At 39.1% G+C, this 13,927-nt stretch overlaps 1 protein-coding gene across 7 annotated transcripts in view; it reads right to left on the bottom strand.

Moving 5' to 3' along the window:
- Window positions 1–13,927, bottom strand: part of MBD5 (methyl-CpG binding domain protein 5) — a 112,443-nt gene that overhangs the window by 67,015 nt on the left and 31,501 nt on the right. For all 7 annotated transcript variants that reach the window (XM_083493099.1, XM_083493098.1, XM_083493103.1 and 4 more), the window contains exon 2: window positions 2,038–2,136. The gene's annotated coding sequence lies outside the window, so the exon portion shown is untranslated. The remainder of the gene's footprint in view (window positions 1–2,037; window positions 2,137–13,927) is intronic.

Below are 13,927 nucleotides of genomic sequence, written 5' to 3'. Positions count from 1 at the left end.
TTCTTCATTTCTTACAGGATCATGGGATTGAGAACCAAAACTCCGCCTTTCTTCCACTGGAAAATTATCTCTGAAAAAATTGCCAGAATATTCCCTTAAGCTGAACCATTACCATCTTTATCCTCTTCCATTTCTAACTATTATATTGATTGAGACAAAATCAGGGTAGAGATGGGGAGTTGACGAAAAACTTTTTGCCTTTCCTCACAATTGTTTTCTTCTTCACTCCTCTTACCCTTTCAACAATGGGCTAAAAACACCAGGATCTAGCTCCATTCTCATATGTATTTGCCATTTTTGTCATTTAAAAATTTATTTCTTTACTTATAAAATTTATATTCTGACCATCATCATAAGTGACCCCAGGGTGAATTTTAATGCTTAAAACAAATAGAATAAAGAATTGAGCAAAATATACAATTAGTAATACCCCCAAATTGACCGGTCCCCATACTACCATTGTACAGAGTAGGCCTATTTCTGAAAATATTCAAAAGGCCCAGAGGAAGACGGTGGTTTACACTTGGTGTTGAAATGTCAGTGGCATTAGGGAAGTAGGTATTCCATAGGCAGGGCACCATTGCTGAGAAGGCTCTCTGGTGAATCACAGACCCGCTAAATGAATTACACAATAGAATGGCAAGAAGGGTGTCCCCAGCCAACTTCAAGCACAGACAAGACAATACAGGGAGAGGCATTCCTTCAGATAACTAAGCCCTAAGTTATTCTGGGCTTTATATATCAAAACTAAAAGCCTGAATTGGTCTCAGCACCACACAGGCAGGCAGCACAAATCTTTTAAGAACCAATGCCATATGCCCTTGAGTCATTAAACCCATCAAAACTCTGACACTAGTGCAGAATGCATCTCCAAACGGTCTTTAGGAGCAGTCCCATGCAGAGTGCATTCCTATTTAAAGTTACGAGAAGAAAACATGCTTTACACAATACTGCTTCTTACAACTCAAATCCAAAAAGTTGGATTTCTGGTCTAGCTTGATCTAAAATATGTTTGTTCAATAGATGATTGTACAGAAAGAACACACTGAGCTAGAAATACTAATTTAAATCATGAGTTACATATTTTCCCAAGATGCTGGCACATATAGCCTGCTGACACACAATTTAGGAGAGTGTTTAATCCCATCTTCATTCCACTCACAACCTGCAAGTGGAATAGAAGTAGCTTCCTTCAAGCCCTGAACTTGGCATCATAATGCCATCCATGAATACCAGCAATTAAATCTTCTTAATGAAGTCAAGGACAGTAGATAGGAAATCATGGAAAAAGTGGAAGGGAAGTAAAAGTTAAGATATATAAGATTTAAATAATTTGGAGGAATACAGACCTGTTGTTGTTGTTGTTGTTATTATTATCATTATCATTATCATCATCATCATCATCATTTGTTCATGTCTTATATCTATACTATTTCTTTCTTATTACTTTAGGCATGATAGTAACATAGTATGTGTTGACGATGAGATATAATAGAAAAGCAAATATTTTTTAAAAAAATAAGTGTATTTGTAAGCCCTGTCTCTACCAACAGAATGGTTTTCCACACACTGCAAACCAGAACATCTATACAATAAGGCAATCAAGACAACATTTATATGAACGTTAAGGAAGCACCACTGTAAAATAAAATTATTCAGATTGTTTAGTTGTAGAGAGCCAGTGAAGCATAGTGGTGAAGTGTGCCTGGCTAGGACCTGGGAGACCAGGGTTCAAATCCCCACTTGGCCATGAAGCTCACTAGGTGTCCCTGGGCCAGTCACTGCCTCTCAGCCTTGCCTACCTTACAGGGTTGTTGTTGTTGTTGTGGGGGTTAAAAGAGGAGGGAGAAAACCATGTACGGCATTTTGAACTCCTTGGAGAAAAAGGGCATATATAAATGTAATAAAATAGGTAGGTAGATAGATAGGTAACTGACACTTACTTCAGGAGGTGTATGCTCTTTTAGCTCCACTTATAATATTAACAAGAGATCAAAGTACTCTGGTTACTTCATTTTAATGTTAACTTTCCCTTACCTTTACTGTATAAAATTCCAGATTTCAAAAGCCTTGTCTGTAAAGAGGATCATCTTCGGCAATTGTTAAATATATCCAAAATACTTTATTCATGATAACCTGAAAGACAAACATTTCCAAATGAAGCTGGTTACAGCATAAAACATCCTGGACAAACATTTATGAGCATTAATCCTTTTCTATTAATTAATTAATTTTCAATTAATTATTATTTTTATTATTTATTACTTATACCCCGCCCATCTGGCTGGGTTTCCCCAGCCACTTTGGGCGGCTTCCAACAGAACGCTAAAATACAGTAACTTATTAAACATTAAAAGCTTCCCTAAATTAATGCTAAGTTATTGTCTTACTATCTCTGTGTAAAGCAGCAACTGTTTGAAACGTTTTCAAACACCTTTGCCCATCTAAGTAAAGAAGAATTCAGATTTGACAATAACTGTTTATCACTCCCTGGGTCTAGATTTAGTTTCTTGAAAGCAAGTATCTTCAACACACTACCCACTATTAACCCAAACATGCATTTGTTTTTTTTTTTTATAATAGTTTTTTTATTTGCTTTTTTCCAGGGTAAAAATACAACATCATTGACACTACAAAAGCAGTTTTTACAGAAAAGAAAAAGAATTATAAAAAGAAAAAAGAAAGAAGAAAAAAAAGAGAGAAAAAAGATTCACTTTTCCAAATCAATTTTCATAATCAACCAGACTTCCCCACATCCCCCATCCCCTGCTTTCTTTACAATAAAATAAACAGCAAATTAATACCTTATTTCAGTTGTTTTTGTGTTTTCATTTAGTTATATTATCCATAATTTATACATTTCTAAATCTTAAACTTAAATTCTCTCATTTACCAATTTCAATACTGAGGCATATTTTTCCAAAGTACTTAGCAAGTTGTCAACATTCATATAACTTATAGTGTTTTTGTAAATAGTCCTTAAATTTTTTCCAGTCCTCTTCCACTGCCTCTTCTCCCAGATCTCGAATTCTGCCCGTCATTTCAGCCAGTTCCATGTAGTCAATCAGCTGCGAATGCCATTCTTCCAGCGTGGGTAACTCCTGTGCCTTCCAGTATTTAGCTATAAGGATTCTTGCTGCTGTGGTTGCATATAAAAAGAAAGTTCTATCTTTCTTTGGCACTCTCTGGCCCACAATGCCCAGGAGGAAGGCCTCTGGTTTCTTGTGAAAGGTGTATTTCAACACCTTTTTCAATTCGTTATAAATCATTTCCCAAAAAGCCTTCACCCTCGGGCATGTCCACCAGAGGTGAAAGAAAGTTCCTTCAACCTCCTTACATTTCCAACATTTATTGTCAGACAGATGATATATCTTTGCAAGTTTGACTGGGGTCATGTACCACCTGTATACCATTTTCATAATGTTTTCCTTTAAGGCACTACATGCCGTAAATTTCATACTGGTGGTCCACAACCTTTCCCAGTCTTCAGACATAATGTTGTACCCTATGTCCTGTGCCCATTTTATCATTGCTGATTTGACTATCTCATCTTGGGTATTCCACTTAAGCAGCAGATTATACATTCTTGAAAGCACTTTCGTCTTAGGTTCAAGTAATTCTGTTTCTAATTTTGATTTTTCCACCTGGAAACCAATTCTTTTATCTTTTTTAAAAGTCTCTAAGATTTGGGCATAGTGAAACCAGTCTCGCACCTTTCCTTTCAATTTTTCAAAACTCTGCAACCTCCAGTTATCACCATCTCTTTCAATTATCTCGCAATATTTCAACCAGCCACTCTCCATGTTACGTAGTTTTATAGCCTTAGCCTCAACCGGTGATAACCACCTCGGGGTCTTACTTTCAAATAAGTCCTTGTATTTAGTCCAGACAATAAGTAGAGCTTTCCTGACAATATGGTTTTTAAACAGTTTATGGGACTTTGCCTTGTCATACCAAAGATATGCGTGCCACCCAAAAGCATTACTAAACCCTTCCAGATCTAGGACATCAGTGTTTTCTAACAGGAACCAATCTTTCATCCAGCAGAGAGACGCAGCTTCATAATACAGTCTTAAATCCGGCAGGGCAAACCCCCCTCTTTCTTTTGCATCTGTTAAAATCTTAAATTTTATTCGGGGCTTTTTGCCCTGCCAGACAAACTTCGTAATGTCTCTCTGCCACTTTCCAAAACATTCCACCCTGTCCACAATCTGAAGGGTTTGAAACAAAAACAGCATTCTTGGCAAAACATTCATTTTAACTGCAGCAATTCTTCCTGACAAGGTAAGTTTCAATCTTGACCAAACTTCCAAATCCTTTTTAATTTCTGACCAGCATTTTTCATAATTATCCTTAAACAAATTCAGATTTCTCCCAGTCAAGTTAACCCCCAGGTATTTCACTTTTGTAACCACATTTAATTCTGTTTCCTTCTGAAACCCATCTATTTCTGACGATGTCAGGTTTTTTGCTAAAACCTTAGTTTTTTGTTTGTTCAACTTGAATCCCGCCACCCGACCAAACTCAGAAATTAATTCTAGAGCTCTTTTTGTACTGGTTTCTGGCTCCTGTAATGTCAAAACCAAATCGTCTGCAAAAGCCTTAAGTTTGTATTGCTTTTCTCCGACCTGTATTCCTTCCACCAGCTGATCCCTCCTAATCAAGTTCAGCAACACCTCCAGGACAGAGATAAATAACAAGGGTGATAAGGGACACCCCTGTCGTGTCCCTTTTTCAATTTTGAACTCCTCTGTCACCACGCTGTTTACTATCAATTTGGCCTTCTGTTCTGAATAGATTGCTTCAATACCGTTTTGGAACGCCCCTCCCACTCCCATCCCTTCCAGGTTTTTCTTCATAAATTTCCAAGATATATTATCAAAGGCCTTCTCCGCATCTATAAAGATCAAAACTGCTTTCGTATTCATATTTGTCTGTAGTAACTCCAAAACATCTATAATGTTCCTGGTGTTGTCAGACAAATGCCTACCAGGGAGAAAGCCTGCTTGGTCCTTATGAATTACTTCATTCAAAACTTTTTTCAGTCTATTTGCTAAAATGTCAGCAAAAATTTTATAATCCACGTTTAAGAGTGAAATGGGGCGATAATTTTTAAGTTGGGTCTTTTCAGATTCCAATTTTGGTATCAGGGTGATGAATGCTTCTTTCCACGATTCTGGTGCCCCCTTCCCTTCCATAATCTGGTTGCAGACCTCCATTAATGGCTGTATCAAATAATCCATCAGTGTCTTATAGTATTTGGAGGTAAGCCCGTCTGGGCCTGGGGATTTGCCTATCTGCATGTTCTGAATGGCTCTTTCAATTTCCTGTTGTGTTATTCTACAGTTCAGGGCTGTTCGTGTGTCTTGTGTTAACTTTTGCAGGCCATAGCTCTTTAAAAAGTTATTTATTTCCATCTCTGCTTGTGGTCCTTGAGTATATAGCTTTTTGAAATATCTCTGGAAACACTTTCTGATTTCTTCTGGTTTCTGAATACATTCTCCTTCAACCTCCAGATTGGTAACAAAGTTCAATTTTTGCCTCTTCTTCAGCTGCCATGCCAGCAGCTTCCCACATTTATTTGCCGATTCAAATGATCTTTGCTTCATCTGTTTAATTTTCCATTCAATTTCTTGATTTATCAATTTTGTATATTGTACTTGGTAAAATTTTATTTCTCTTAAGACTTCTTTTGATTTTGGGTTTAGTCTCAGTCTTTTTTCTCCATCTCTTATTTTATCCAAAATCTTGTCCTTTTTACCATTCCAGAGTTTCTTCTTAATAGTGTTCTGTTGTATCAGAAACCCTCTCATGACGGCTTTGCTCGCGTCCCAGACTGTTTTCTTTTCCACTGAGGTGTTCAAGTTTATTTCAAAATAGTCCTTCAACGTTTTTTGGGCCTTCTTCACAATCTCCTGATCTCTGAGCAGATGGTCATTCATTCTCCATCTGAAGGATCCAGCTGGTGTAAGTCTCAAGTCCATTTTTAAAGCATTATGGTCGGAGCAGGTTTTAGGGCAGATCTCAGCCTTTTTTGTCTTGGGTGCCAGTCCTCTTGATATCCAAATTTGGTCTATTCTTGTCCATGATAGGTGGGCCTCAGAAAAGAAGGTTCCCTCCATGCCTAGAGGGTTCTTTGTTCTCCAGATGTCTATCAAGTCCATGTTGTCTGTGAGTTCAAAAAAAGTCTTTGGCAGTCTGCCATCCTTGTTCAGATTTTGGTTTTGTGACTTATCCATATGGGTAGAGACTACCCCGTTCATGTCTCCCATCAAAATGATATTTGTATAGTCAATATAGTCCAGCATTGTCTCATGCAGCCTCTTGAAAAATTCCGACTTCCCATCATTTGGTGCATATATTCCAACTATCAGAAATTTTTCTCCTTGTGATTGTATTTCGATCGCCAAAATTCTTCCTTGTTCATCTTTAAAAACCAATTTTGGTGACAGGCTCTCCTTTGCATAGATCACTACTCCTCTTTTTTTCACCTTGTCTGATGAAATAAACTCTTGGCCTAATCTCTTGTTAATTAATACTCTCCTGTGGAGCCTGGTCACATGTGTTTCTTGAAGGCAGATAACATCCAATTGTTCTTTTCTTAATATATGAAAAATCTTCTTCCTCCTTTCAGGAGAATTTGCACCATTAATATTCCAACTAAGAAGCTGCAGAGACATCCTGGGTCAATTTATTTGTCAGCAGGGGGCTCTTTTTTATCTTCTTCACCTGGAGGTGGAACCGGATTGAAGCCAAACGAAGGAGGTGGCCAGGGTCCTGCTACTCCTTTCCGAAGATCCTCCCCGTGGTCGTTTAGAAACTTTTCTTGCTCCTCTGCTGTTCTGATTCTTATCTTCCTCTCTTTCAGGGTAAAAGATAGTCCTTGAGGGAATTCCCACCTATAAGGGATTTTGTTGTTTCTCAGTAGGCTTGCTAAATCCTTATATGTAATTCTTAAATCCAGAAGCTGTTTTGGTATATCTCTGAAGATTTCTGCCGTCTTCCCCTGAATCACCAATGGATTTTTGAAATGTAGGCCGAGTATGTTGTCTTTTTCTTGCTTAGATCTCAAAATGATCCAGCAATCTCTTGATTTATCCTTCTTAACCACTCTTCCTAGTCTGAAAGCGGTGACTATTTTAAAGTCCTTTTCTTCTGTCAATCCCCAAAATTTGGAGATTTCTGTTGTCAAAAAGCCAATCAAGTCCTCCTTCTCAGATTCTGGGATATTTCTCAATCTAAGATTATTTTCCCTATTTTTCAATTCTGCCAGGGACAGGTACGCTTGCTGTTCCGTTACCTGTCTACTGAGTGGCCTCCCCTCCCCTCTTAATTCCTCTATCCTCTTTTTATTTTCCTCTGCTTTAGTATTAACTTCTTCAACTAATTTCCGGTTTTCTGTTGTGACTTTTTCAATACCACTTATTGCCTGTGTGTTTTTAGTAACCTGGTCTGTCAATTTATTAATGGAAGCTGTCACCTGGTCAAATTTAACAGATTGTTCATCAAGTCTAGCTGCCTGTTCGTCAGCTTTCTTATTCAATGCTGCCAGTTGATCCAATATTTCTTTAGAGACAGGATCTATCCCTCCAGCAGCCATCTCCCCAAAAGATGGTTGTGTAAATTGTCCTTCTTGCAGACCTGTCACAATTGGGACAGACGATCTGCGTAACTGTCCAGGCAGAGTTGTTTGCACAAGTTCGGAATGTTTTGCTTTCCTTCCAGCCCTTGTTTTTGATGCGCCACTCATTCCACAGCTGTCCCGGATTCAAGGTCAAACTGTAAATCCCATGGGAAACAGTCCTGAGAGAGTAAACATCCAGAAAAAAAAACAAAGAGCAAGGGAAATCGGCAGTTCTGAGACTATTAGTTCTATAATCCAGTAGAGGGAGCTCCCAAAAGCAAACTTGGAGGAGAGGAGTAGAAAGATTCCGCCATTAAATTCCCACAAAGGAGGAGAAAGAGAAAAAATAAGGATCAAATAGCATCCAAAACAGGGGGATCTTGCATTCAATTTTAACTGCAGAGAAAAATAGTTCTTAGCAAAGGTGCATGCAACAGTTCCCTTTTCTTTTCCAGATACAAAATAGCCCGATCTAGTTTTGTAATTTGTATACAGTTACCGCAGTCCGATACAACTTATATCCAGGCAGGTCGGGAGCCGGGTTTCGAAACTTTGTAATCCACAGAAAGGGAAGAGGAGAGACCACAGTTTTAGTCCAGATACGAAGCTGTTATAACTTCTTTTAAAGTCAAAGCAGTCTAAATCAAGTTTGCCAAGTAAATTCCAATTTCTTTTGAACTCCTTTCAATGCTTCCGTTTTAAAAGAGTCTTTGCTTGATACTTTAGGCAGAGCCGGAAGACTGACTTCCTTTTTAACGTCTCCCGCTTTCAGCCGAATTTCACCAATTTAGTTCTGGTTTAAAGCTTTAAATTTCTTACTCACGAGTAAGTTGTTTCGATCCAATTGTTGAAGGAAGAAAGGTCAGCGCTAGTCAGCAGCAGCCGCGCGGCTTCGCTTCCGCGGAAAGAGCGATGGATTCACAGCACCGCTACCCCCTCCACGTTCCGATACCCCTTACGGGGTCTCTTCTGCGTATCCGAGGTCGCTTCTGGTGCCCGCCGAACCCCACGGCCACGAGCTCACTCTACCCGTGGTTTATCTGGATGGGTCGTCGCTGTGCCGCAGCGCACGACCCTTTTCCGCGGAGCCCCTCTTCAGCAGCTGAAGAGGACCGCCATTGCTGAGCGCGCCGCCTCCGGAAGTGCTAACCCAAACATGCATTTGGAGACTCAGTTGTGAACCTTTTATCATATATTTGCATAACGGCGGTGCTCTTGCTGAGAACCAACTTGGATCAGTCTGCAGCCCCACTAGTAGATGCCAACCCATCAGTTGAAAACCAATGTTTTAAAGGGAGCATCACAGCAACCTCTCTCCGAATTGCAGGAACTACTCTTTTTCTCATGGAGGGTAACTTATTCCGAAAACCAACTAGATAGACCTGTTCCAGCAGTTTTAATCCTGATGCATATGGGTCTAGCATATACGTGGTTTATGTCAGATCTCCAGGTATACAAGCTGAAAGATGTTCATTAAAATGGACAAGATTGTGCTGCTGCTGTTGATTTGTGATCAGCCTGATATTCTTGAAATCCTGAAATCTTTATGTGGAGCCCAATTTCTTTCGTGTTATAATTTGCATTTACCGTATTTTTTGCTCTATAAGACTCACTTTTCCCTCCTAAAAAGTAAGGGGAAATGTGTGTGCGTCTTATGGAGCGAATGCAGGCTGCGCAGCTATCTCAGAAGCCAGAACAGCAAGAGGGATTGCTGCTTTCACTGTGCAGTGATCCCTCTTGCTGTTCTGGCTTCTGAGATTCAGAGTATTTTTTTTCTTGTTTTCCTCCTCCAAAAACTAGGTTCGTCTTGTGGTCTGGTGCGTCTTATAGAGCGAAAAATACGGTAGTTCTTTCCCATGCATACTGCTTTCCATTGTTTCTTGCTGATTTTTCAGTCTAACTGGTTTGGCTTAAATGCATTTAAGTCAGGAGTGAGGAAGCTGCAAGCCTTGGCCCAATTTCATGTGGACAGTACGGAAGGGGAAACTGAGAGGTGAGCAAAGAAAGTGAGGGAAGAGATGGATCTACCCAAAAAGATTGCTGACCTCTATTTTAAGTTATATGGGTCATTCTCTATAGACATATTTTGTTCCCAAATGGGTCATACATCAGTTTGTAGAGTATATCCATTTTCTCTTTCAAGTCATTTGTAAAGATATTGGCCAGCACTAGTTGAAGCCATGACTCTTTCAGAATGCCGACAGGTATCGCAAGTGAAGACTTTAACAGAAGTCAAAGTACTTTTTATATTGCAACACAGAATCTCTTCCTATTACTAAGATGTGTTACAATATCTTACAAAAAAAGGTTATTTTTACCCTAAATAACAGGAGTAATTATTATGTTATGCAAAAGAGTGAATAGTACTGCGACTAGAAAAATTTGTTACAGTAGTATAACACTTCACACTCTTTAAGATGAAACTGCTTCACGAAGGGGAAAGCTACAAATGCCTCAAGGAACAACCGTCTAGAGATTATTTCATTTAACACATTTGTGTCATCGCACAAAACTGCCAGCTTCTTGGAAGAGATAGAATTCTGAATTAATGAGCTATAGACTAACAACCCTGCTCTTAACATTTTAACTTTTAAGGGTGGCTGATTTATACCCATACTTTCTGTAAGTATAGGTGAATGGTAATTTCAAAGGAAAAACTAAAAACATTTATCAGATTAATTTGCAATAGTTGTTTACATATATGTTAGGAAAAGGTCGTGTGAACATTATCTTGTAAAAGGTATTTCTTAAGTGCATGCTACCATTTTGGAAGAGGAGTGTTTCACTCAACTGCCAGCAATTGGACAAACCATTATTGGTGTATTGTTAACAGCCATGATCTACATTATATCAGGATGACTTCCCAGAATACTGTAGACTTTATGTTTACAACTCTTGAGAAGTTCAATTTATTGAGCTGAGGTAATGATTCCCTTTAAGTGTTGACATACTACATTCAGATTTATTCTTTTAAGAGCAATATACATTTTGTAAGGATTACACTTCTACAACAGAATAATTTTTCTTACTATCTAGCTCCAATCCAATGAACTATGGAGAGATCTCTCATGAGAGTTAACTGCTTAATGAAGAGCTAGTCAACCAATTTGCATCTGTTCAAATACCCACTTCAGTATCTCATATGAAGAGAGTATTCCCTTGAGCAAAACATTTCAAATAATTAAAAAGCATATAGAAGGCAAGTGGTGAAAAGTTACCTCCTCTTTCTACCTGCTAATGGAAATACTGGAGAAAAACACACATTCATCTATTTGAACAGAAAGAAAGAAAGAAAGAAAGAACCTGAGATACAAGTCTATTCAATTACTTAAAATAATTTAAAATCTTATGGGGAGATGTAGACTGTTTATGGCAAATATTTTGAGAAACATTTTTCTATTATCGTAATAACTATTATTGATAAACACTAATCATCACCATAATACCATAGAAGTATACAATAAAACAAAAACAAGTAAAACAGATAAAACAGTTGTGAAAAAAACCATCAAATGCTGCCTGTGAGTTAATTTATTCTTCTGGAAATTTTATTTTTGGCACCCTACAAAATGAATACAGTGGCCTGGTAAATGGTAAACCAAACTATGCCTTACTGGGATCATGCAAATGTGCAGACTTCTAGAGAGGAGGAACTCATAACCATTTTGCTTCATGGTTGGCAAGCAGCTATCATAAGCCCAGGTTCAGATGACACACTAAAAGCTAAATTTTGGTTTAGGTCAGCATGGAAATAAAAAAGACTGGGGAGGAGCAAATTCTGACTTACCATGGTGTCCCAGACAAATATAAGAGCCTGCCTAATTTCAATGGCTAGTGTTTTCCACAGGGCAGATGCCACTGCATGGAAGGACCTAGTCTGAGCCTCCCTGGAATAAGCACCATAAGGAGGACCCCACAGATGACTGCTATCAATGGGCAGATATGCAGGGAGCAAGGATCCCTCATAAATCCATGTCCCAAGTGATTTAAGGATTGAAATACCAATAAGAAATCTTAAATCTGGCCCAGTAGCCTACTGGCAACCAAGCATCATTATTTAAGCACAAGTGTTTTATGCAGATGGAAGGCAATTAAGGACATTCTGCAGTAGCTGCCACTTCCAAACCAAATATAAAGGGCGGCCCCCACATAAGATTACATTGGGATATTCCAATTGTGAGGTTACCACTGTCAAGGAATGGCCAAAGGTGGCTGAAAACGCTCCTGGTCACCAAGGCTACTTGAGCTTCCAGTAACAATGATGGATCAAGGAGTCCTCCCAGACTATGCATCTGTTCATTTCGAATCACAGTTCAACTCCACCCAAAATAGGCAACTGGCCTGTATCCTGGACAGCCAAAGGCCTCTGTTTTACCTGGATTTAGTTTCACTTTATTCATTTTTATCCATCCCACCACAGTGTCCAGACAAATCAAGATTTTAATGATTTGGATAATAACTTGTTTTTACTTCATCTAACAGCAAACTCAGCTGACAAATAAAGATAGAATTGCAATAAAAACAAGTCACTTGAAAGCAGGGAGCTTTCATTATATGTAGGGGAACACTAAGGTTTGCAGTAGTACAATAAAATAAAATAAATAAAATAAAATAAAATAAAATAAAATAAAATAAAATAAAATAAAATAAATCCTCACAGAAATCCACAATATTTAGGGGGGAAATTAAGGGCGCAAAAAACCCTCATTGTTGATGAGCATTTTCAGGGTATGAAAAAATGGGACATTGGGGTTGGGGGAAGAGAAGAGAGAAAATGCAGTATCGTGAAGATGAAGCATTCTAGACTGCAATTGCAACCCTTATAGTGAAATCAATATGTTATAAACTAACTGAGAAGGGTTACTTTCTTCCTCAAAGAATTATGATGTGGGCTGATTTCCCCCCCTCAGATCTCCCACATACAGAACTTGATACCTGGTGCAAAATCTCAATTTACTGCAGTTATCAATCCTTTTACCAATTATTCTCAAGGGTTCAGGTGATCGAACTGTCATACCCTGCTCTCCTTCATGGCCTTGAGTTACCTTCCCACCAACACTGGCTGCTTGCAACAACATTTCAAGGAAGAAAAAAGAGAGTCCTGAATATAAACTTTCCTAATTTTATTCTAAAATTATGCAACTAAATCTAATGGGCAATATCCAACTAAGGAGACCCACTGAAGTTAGTGCTATTCACGGATTTTCCATAGGTCCTCTCTGTATATGACTAACCCTAGGTATCACCCAGTGATTCTTAGATTCCAAGCAATATCATGGGTATGAGAAGAGGAGCTAGTTACAATGACATTTTCACAACATGTGTAAATCATTCAAGAATGAGGCCATAACTTAGCAGCAGATACACTTATCCAACCTATAGACCTACTAACTCGCATATCAAAGCATGCATATACACAGCGTCTTGCGAAGCTGCTGCACGCCATATTGTGGTAACACAATGAGACAACTGCATGTTCTTGTCTTCAAAGAGCAATTGTAAATGCAGCCTTTGGCAAAGTGGTAGACCACACGACAGGAACTATGTTGTACTAGCCTACAATCAGTGGATTTGGAGGCCAATTGCCTTGGGACTACATGTCATGATAACTTGAGGGCCCAAACGAGGAAGGATTAAATAAAAGGTTACAGTAAGTTTAAGGCATACCCAGTCTCCATGCCTGAAACCAGCCAGAGATCCCCTTCACCTGTCACTTACATCCTCCAGACAGGATCCTGTTCGTGATAAAATATTGGTCCTCTGGGCATGGATAATGACTAGTTTGGGGACATGCTATAAGCAAAACATTTAATCAATTTAATCCTCAGCTGCACAGGGTATATCACTGATTTGCCGGGAGGGCCACTTGAGAGAAAAGGGAAATTCCTCCCACAAGGCAAATTAGTCAGCTCTTATGCCTGCATTTATATACCCTTTTTCTTTTGTGAACCACAGTGGATACACAAGATGGACAATTGACAGGCCATGAGGTCCAAGAATTACAACTGCATGTTCTGTTGTGTGTTTCCACAAGGATAGCAACAAGGTCGAAAACTCACTCTCCTTTCAGTAAGGTAAAGGTACCCCTGCCCGTACGGGCCAGTCGTGACCGACTCTAGGGTTGTGCACTCATCTCACTCAAGAGGCCGGGAGCCGGCGCCGTCCGAAGACACTTCTAGGTCACGTGGCCAGCGTGACGAAGCTGCACTGGTGAGCCAGCACCAGTGCCGCACACGGAAACGCCGTTTCCCTCACCGCTATAAAGCGGTACCTATTTATCTACTTGCACTTAGGGGTGCTTTC

This window comes from Podarcis liolepis (assembly GCF_965112155.1).
Source record: "Podarcis liolepis genome assembly, chromosome: 1".
In the NCBI taxonomy this organism is placed as follows: Eukaryota; Metazoa; Chordata; class Lepidosauria; order Squamata; family Lacertidae; genus Podarcis; species Podarcis liolepis.
Note: the sequence above shows the minus strand (reverse complement) of the source record. Positions and strands in the feature narration are given on the sequence as shown.